The sequence below is a fragment of the Giraffa tippelskirchi genome, chromosome 10, assembly GCF_054371585.1.
Source record: "Giraffa tippelskirchi isolate mGirTip1 chromosome 10, T2T-mGirTip1v1.2.pri, whole genome shotgun sequence".
In the NCBI taxonomy this organism is placed as follows: domain Eukaryota; kingdom Metazoa; phylum Chordata; class Mammalia; order Artiodactyla; family Giraffidae; genus Giraffa; species Giraffa tippelskirchi.
In genome coordinates, this window is record NC_137284.1 from 159,272,359 (window position 1) to 159,279,352 (window position 6,994).

The window sequence follows — 6,994 nt, forward strand, 5'->3', positions numbered from 1 at the left end:
CCCCCGGGTAGGAGCCGGCTGAGCTTGGGGATTGTGGCTTTAACTTACGAGGTTCATTCATTCTGCAGAGGCCTTTCCACCCCAGCCACGGTTCATCGGTGCCTGAGGGGGACATGAAAAACCCGGGACCAACTTAACTGCCTGATTAGTTCTGGAGGGTACAACCAACCACAGGTGAGGCTGAGTCCAAAACTGGGGATGAACACTTGCTGCTGCTGCTAAGTCGCTTTAGTCGTGTCCGACTCTGTGCGACCCCATAGACAGCAGCCCACCAGGCTCCCCCGTCCCTGGGATTCTCCAGGCAAGAGTACTGGAGTGGGGTGCCATTGCCTTCTCCGGGATGAACACTTAGAAATAAACAAAAATGTAGCCTCTCTCCCCCTCCTTACCCCTCTCCCACCTAAAATCTTTGTGTTTCTGAAGACATGGAAACATTTCACTTACTTTCGTTACTGCAGGCGGGGGCTACTCCCTAGCTGCGATGCGCGGGTTTCTCACTGCGGTGGCCTCGCTTGTGGACCACCGGCGCTAGGGCACGTGGGTTTCAGCAGTCGTGGTTTCCAGGCTCTGGGGCACAGACTCGGTGATTGTGGCGCACGGGCCCAGTTGTTCCACGGCGTGTGGGATCTTCCTGACTCAGGGATCGAACCCATGTCTCCTGCATGGGCAGGTGGATTTTTTACCACTGAGCCCACCAAGGAAACCCTGTGTCTGGGCCTTTAACTGCCTTAAGGTGATCTCCAAAATTATGCTCTTTGTAATGAAGAGTCCATGTGCTATTACAGTATGTGAGCAAAGAAGGAAGGAGGGGCAGGCGTCCGGCCAGCCGGCGTGTCTGCCCTGGGCACTGCCACTCCTCCACGTGAGGGAGGTGCCCGCCACGCCCTGCCTGGGGGCTGCCTCTGGACAGGCCAGGCAGGGGCGCTAGGGTCACTCCAGTGGGAGAGGAAGCCAGACGTCCACGGGGCGTCAAGGCCAAGGGGATGAGAACAGTCCCAGGGTTTGGGGCAAGAACGGCCTTCCTCTCAAGCCTGCGACCTTGAGATTCTCGGAGGATCTGCCGGGAAGTGTCCTTTTACTGAAAGACAAAATATGTTAATTTTATGACCACCTTATAAATACACAGTGTCACCATCCTAGCGCGACGAGCACAGATTTACTCGGTCTGAAAGAAGCATCAACAAAAGAAATGGGACGTCTGACCTTTTTCTCCAAATTTCTACTTCCCATACCCAACTAAACTGGCTTTTTTAAAATTCAGTTTTATGCAGAATTTCTGGAAATTCACAATCTCAATTGAATCCAGTCTCCTGATACATGGTTCAGAAACTTTTTTCTGTATGGCTCTCTCTCTCTTTTTTTTAATTCTCTGACAATACAGAAGATACATTGTTTTTTCAATGGCAAAGGTAATGTGTGGTTGATGTGAGGAAATGCAGAAAATGCAAAAGTAAGCTGACTTTCCCTGACCCCCACACACCCAGGATATCGGCTTTAGGAGCCTGGCTTGTGGCCTGCGACCCACTCTCCACTAGCACAGACATGTAGCAGGGCTTCTGCTGTTATGTATTTTTATACAAATGGGGTTAGTGGATCAGTTTGCTAGGGCTGGCGAGGTACTGGGCCATCTCCCAGTCTCGGGAGCTGGAAGTCCAAGAGCTCAGTGTCAGCAGGGCTGTGTCCTCCTGAGGCCTCTGTCCTTGGCCCGGGGACGTGGTCCTCCCCACGTCCTCACACCGTCCCTCCGTGCGTGCCTGTGTCCTGATCTCTTGGCACAAAGACCCCAGTCATCGTGGATTTGGGCCTATCCTAAAGACCTCACTGTAACTTAGTTATGCCTTTAAAGGCCTTCCTTCCAAGCACGGTCACGTTCTGAGGTTCTGGGGGTCAGACGTCTGGCTTGGGGCCACAGCAGCTGGCCCTCCGACCGGACCCCAGCCCACACCTCCCACCAGTTCACCCGTGTCCACCCCGGGACGGGCCGCGTGGCCGCAGCACCCGGCCCACCTCCTTGTGTGCGAGCCCTCAGGCGCCTGTTCACGCAGAAGTGACCTGCCTCCACAGGTACGCCTGTTTTCACTTCTCTTGTTAAAGGTGCCAGATCGCTTGCCCCAAACCTCGAGTCACCTGCCCTAGATTGTACGAGAGAACCCGGTCCCCACATTCTCACCAGACATGCTTGAGGTTCTGCCCTACCCTTTTTAAATTCTCATTAAGGAAAATCTCAAACACATGGCAAAGTCCAGAGAATAGAACAATGAATCAAAATATGCTCACCCCACCCCCAGCTTTAACGACCCCTTCATGGATCACTGCTTTGTCATGTCAAAGGGGCTTGCGTATGAAGCTCTGAGCCACGCCATAGGAGGATGAGATGGTTGGATGGCATCGCCGATTCAATGGACATGAACTTGGGCAAACTCTAGGAGATGGTGAAGGACAGGGAGCCTGGTGTGCTGCAGTCCATGGGGTTGCAAAGAGTTGGATATGACTTAACAACTGAAAAACAACAAAACTTGAGCAACCCTCCAGTCTTCACTGGTTGTATTCTGTCCATTTCCCTCCCATGTTTGTGGTTGGAATACAGTTAGGACAAATTTCAGTCATCAAGGCATCGTACCCAGATACATCCATATGAATGTCTAATGGGCAAAGACAGCTCAGCAACATAACGACTATCTCGTCATCACCTCTAACGAACTAAAGTGAGTTCCTTCCTACCAGCGAGTGTAGAATGGCTCTTCTCAGCTGATGCCAGTCAGTCTGCTGGGCCAAAAACCGCGTCTCATTACTTTTCTCAGAGTCAGAAAGTCCTCTGGGGAGGCTGACGGGTGCCCAGCACCAGGTCCCCTCTCTGCTGCCTGGGGATCACCGTTAGAATTGCTCCCACTGCCTCTGGAAAGCTTAAGTGTTACTGCTCAGTCATGTCCAACTCTTTGCAACCCTGTGGACTGTAGCCCGCCAGGCTCCTCTGTCCATGGGATTCTCCAGGCAAGAATACCAGAGTGTAGCCATCCCCTTCTCCAGGGGATCTTCCCCACCCAGGGATCAAACTCAGGTCTCCTGCATTGCAGGCAGGTTCTTGACCATCTGAGCCACCAGGGAGCCTCCCTTAACCCCTATCCCAGCCCCTGCTTGTCATTATTCTGCTTAGAAATCAGCGCCTCCATCTGCCTAGGCCCCCATGCCTGACCTACCCACCCAACCCCCCGCTGCTCCCAAGAACTCCCCCCTTTCCCCCACCCCTGGGCGTGTTCCCCTCTGCCTTTGCACTCAGCCCCCAGTCCTTGCCCCTGTGTTCTGACCTCATCCTTACGGCCCCAGCCCTGGCCCCTGGCTGTGTGGAGATGAAGCTTGCAGTGCTGGACACCTCTTAGCGTCCAGCCCAGGGAAGGGGGTGGACAAAGAGGCAGAGCTTGGACACAGCCTGACCGAGCCTGGCCGTCCCACAGGGGACTCTGGGACTGTGTGGCCTGTGAGAGGTGCACAAGTGGGCTTTGGTGCCACAAGCAGCCCCCTTGGGAAGGGCGTGCAGTGAGGCTGACCCCAGAGGAGGTGAGTCAGTGGGCGCCCAAGGGCCCCTTTGAGGCCTGCAGGCCGCCTTCTCCCACCCCGCCCTGGAAGATGTGTAGTAAGCACCTAGTCTTCACCAGGATTTGCAACCCGCTCTGAATTGAGCTTCCTTGGTGGCTCAGACGGTAAGGCGTCTGCCTACGATGCGGGAGACGTGGGTTCCATCCCTGGGTTGGGAAGATCCCCTGGAGAAGGAAATGGCAACCCACTCCAGTACTCTTGCCTGGAAAATTCCACGGAGGGAGGAGCCTGGTGGGCTACAGTCCATGGGGTCGCAAAGAGTCGGACACGACTGAGCGACTTCCCTTTCACTTCTCTGAATTTTAGGTTGAACGTGGTCTATGTTAAAAACCAGTACCTAACGGCACGAGGCTTTGTTCTCCAAGCTCTGCCCATGAGCCGCGGGGCCAGTCCTCTGACCTGTCAGGGTTTGGGTGTTTCCTCCTCTGAACAGGCAGGGTCTGCTCAGTGGTCCTCAAGGGTCACTGCCATCTGGCCTGCTGGGGAGGAGGACAGGCTTATCTGCCTAAGCCCGAATCACCTCGGGACCGTCCCAGGTGTTCTGTACCTGGGAGGACGTGGGTAAGACCCCCGGGGCCATCTGAAGTGGCCACCCCTCTACCAGCACCCCAGGCCCTCCCGGGGGCCTCGTGAGCTTGGGCTCCAGGACAGTCCCTGCTCGGACGCTGCCTGCAGGCCCGTCCTGGTGAAAGGCCAGCCTCGGCTCCGTGAGCGGTGGGGGGGGCGGTCAGTCTGTGCCCTCGTGGTTCCCCAGGAGACGCGTCTCCCAAACCCGTTGGGGTTGATAGACCTGCAGGAGCCGGTCCCCGCCCCCACCATCGTGAGGGGGCTCACGAGGGGCCCTTGCTCCTGTGCCTGTGGGTATATGCTCACCCACATGCACACACATACACACCCACGGGCACACACACGCCCAGATCCTCAAGACCCAAACAAGCAAAGCAACTCAACACGCGAGCTTTCTAGAGAGACCAAGGTTCACGCCCGGGGTCGGCAGGGAGTCTGAAAGCCAAGACGGATTGATGGCCTCAGCCGCCTGAGTGGGGTCTCTAGGAGCTCAGCAAACCAGGACAGGGGATGTTTCACAGCGAATGCTACTGGATTTTTTTAAAAGATATTTTTTTTCTATAAGGCCTCCAGTTTGATACATATCCAGGGCTTACCTTAAACGCAGCAGGCTCAGAGCAGAGGGCTTTGTGACAGACTTGCTCTTCCTCTGAGAAGGGGCCGAAATCCCGGCTGTGAGAGCTTGATGGATGGAGTCATCGCCGCCGGGCTCTGGGGCTCCCGGGGGCAGACGGGAGCTCCAAGAAGCCGGGAGAGGCTTGGGAGGATTAGCCATGGGAAGACAGGCCACGGAGGGGTTTAGAAGCAAAGCATCCTGGATGGAGGGTGCCTCCAGTTATAGAGAAGGTGCAGGAGGCCATGGGCTTCCCAGGGGAGGAGGAGCGGACCCCTGATCACAGGGACGCCCGCTGCCGGCATCCTCACTAAGGACAGGGACGTCTGTGGTCACACACAGCCGCCCGTGTGGGCCTCTCTGGCGCGCTCTCAGGGCGCGTCTCACGTTGGGCACAGCAAGGGGCGCGGGCTCAGCTCAGGTCCCTGACATGGGGCCTCCCTCCCCCGTCCTCCTGCAGCCCCTCAGCTGGCCAGGGGCCACCGCGCCGTGTCTCTGCCCCAGGTCCTCATCCCCATTCTGCCCAGGACTTCGCCCACCCTAGAAACCACGGCATTCTCCATGCCTCCTCTCCGCGGATCCCCGAGCCCATCAGCTCTGGTCTGAGATGCTACATCTGTGTATGTGGATGCTGCATACTGTGTAACACAGTACTGACTGTGTTCCAAACCAGTACTCTAGCTGGGAAGCCTGACCCCCAGGATGACGGCGCTAGGCCGGGAGGGCCCTAGGGAGGTGACCAGGCTGTGAGGATGGAGCCCACAGGAACTGAACCTGTTTCCGTAAAACGGACCCCGATCCTTCACCCCTCCCGCCAGGAGAGGACACGGTGAGAAGCCCGGAAGAGGGTCCTCCCCAGACCCTGCCATGTGACACCCCGATCTCACGCCTCCAGCCTCCAGAACCGTGAGAGAGAAACCTGTGTTGTGTGGAAGCCACCCGGCCTGTGGGGTTTGTCCTAACATTTCTCAGCCAGACCTTCTCCAACCCACCGCCCACCACGCGCCCCTAGCATCTCAGGTCACTTCAGGACCCAGGGAGGCGTCAGACTGTAAAGCGGAGGATGAAGACTGAAGCGGGTGTGCTTCTCCTGATGCAGGGGGATCTGTGCTGCACTCAGGGTTCAGGGGGCTTTGAGGAGACGGACGGATGGGGACCCAGAGCTCCGGAGCGAGAAGGACCTATGTTGACTTCTACTCCCCGGTTCCCTGGTGGCTCAGGTGGTAAAGAATCTGCAATCAATGCAGGAGACCTGGGTTTGATCCCTGGGTTGGGAAGATCCCCTGGTGAAGGGAATGGCTACCACTTCAGTACTCTTGCCTGGAAAATCCCATGGACGGCAGACCCTGGCGGGCTACGGTCCAGGGAGTCGCACAGAGTCAGACACGACTGACCGGCTAAGCACCACCCTGGTTGTGTAACGGTAGTTGAGTCATTTACATTTCCCCGTCTGCAGAGTGGCCATAAGGCTTAAACATTTTACATAAGATGATGCTGTTGTCTAGCACAACTAAATGCTCAATGAGCATGGTTAGAACAGCCATTATGACCGTTCCATTATTGTGGAACTCAGAACTGTGGCCCTCAGAACCGTCAGACAGTGCATTTCTGTTGTTCTAAGCTACAGAGTCTGATGATCAAACCAGTGCATCCTAAAGGAAATCAGTCCTGAATATTCATTGGAAGGACTGATGCTGAAGCTGAAGCTCTAATACTTTGGCCACCTGGTGCGAAGAACCGACTCATTGGAAAAGACCCTGATGCTGGGAAGGACTGAAGGCAGGAGGAGAAGGGGACGACAGAGGATGAGATGGCTGGATGGCATCACCGACTCAATGGACCTGAGTTTGAGCAAGCTCTGGGAGGTGGTGGAGGACAGGGGAGCCTGGCGAGCTACAGTCCACGGGGTCACGGAGAACTGGGCACGACTGAGCTACAGAACAACAGCCACAAGCTGTGGCCCTGTGTCCCAGGACACTATTAAGAACAGCCAGGGAGCAACTTTGAAGCCCAAGGCGCAGCCCAGAAATGCGGCTTTCCCAGCTTTGGGGTGAGGCCAGGACCCTATGTTTTCACGATTCTGCAGCGGAGTTCCGCTTTGGGGGGAAGCACTCTGGCAGGCCGTGTGCTCAGTAAGACGACCCTCTGCGATGGAAGGCTCCTGGGGAGGGAGGCAGTGCCCCAGAGTGAGCTGCGGCCTCACCCTGGTCTCAATCTCCC

At 56.3% G+C, this 6,994-nt stretch overlaps 2 long non-coding RNA genes across 3 annotated transcripts in view; one reads left to right on the top strand and one right to left on the bottom strand.

The window, feature by feature from the left end:
• Positions 1 to 1,408, top strand: part of LOC145524831 (uncharacterized) — a 24,550-nt gene extending 23,142 nt beyond the window's left edge. Inside the window, exon 3 of the long non-coding RNA XR_014067873.1 lies at positions 69 to 1,408. This is a non-coding gene — a long non-coding RNA (uncharacterized LOC145524831). The remainder of the gene's footprint in view (positions 1 to 68) is intronic.
• LOC145524830 (uncharacterized) overlaps positions 1 to 6,312 on the bottom strand; it is a 9,871-nt gene extending 3,559 nt beyond the window's left edge. The window contains exons 1-7 of one of the 2 annotated variants that reach the window (XR_014067871.1): positions 6,095 to 6,312; positions 4,758 to 6,006; positions 3,932 to 4,073; positions 2,722 to 2,895; positions 2,278 to 2,422; positions 445 to 1,078; positions 49 to 102 (exon numbers count right to left, since the gene is read on the bottom strand). This is a non-coding gene — a long non-coding RNA (uncharacterized LOC145524830). The remainder of the gene's footprint in view (positions 1 to 48; positions 103 to 444; positions 1,079 to 2,277; positions 2,423 to 2,721; positions 2,896 to 3,931; positions 4,074 to 4,757; positions 6,007 to 6,094) is intronic. The other variant, XR_014067872.1, reaches the window with a different exon arrangement.
• Positions 6,313 to 6,994: the final 682 nt, after the last annotated feature.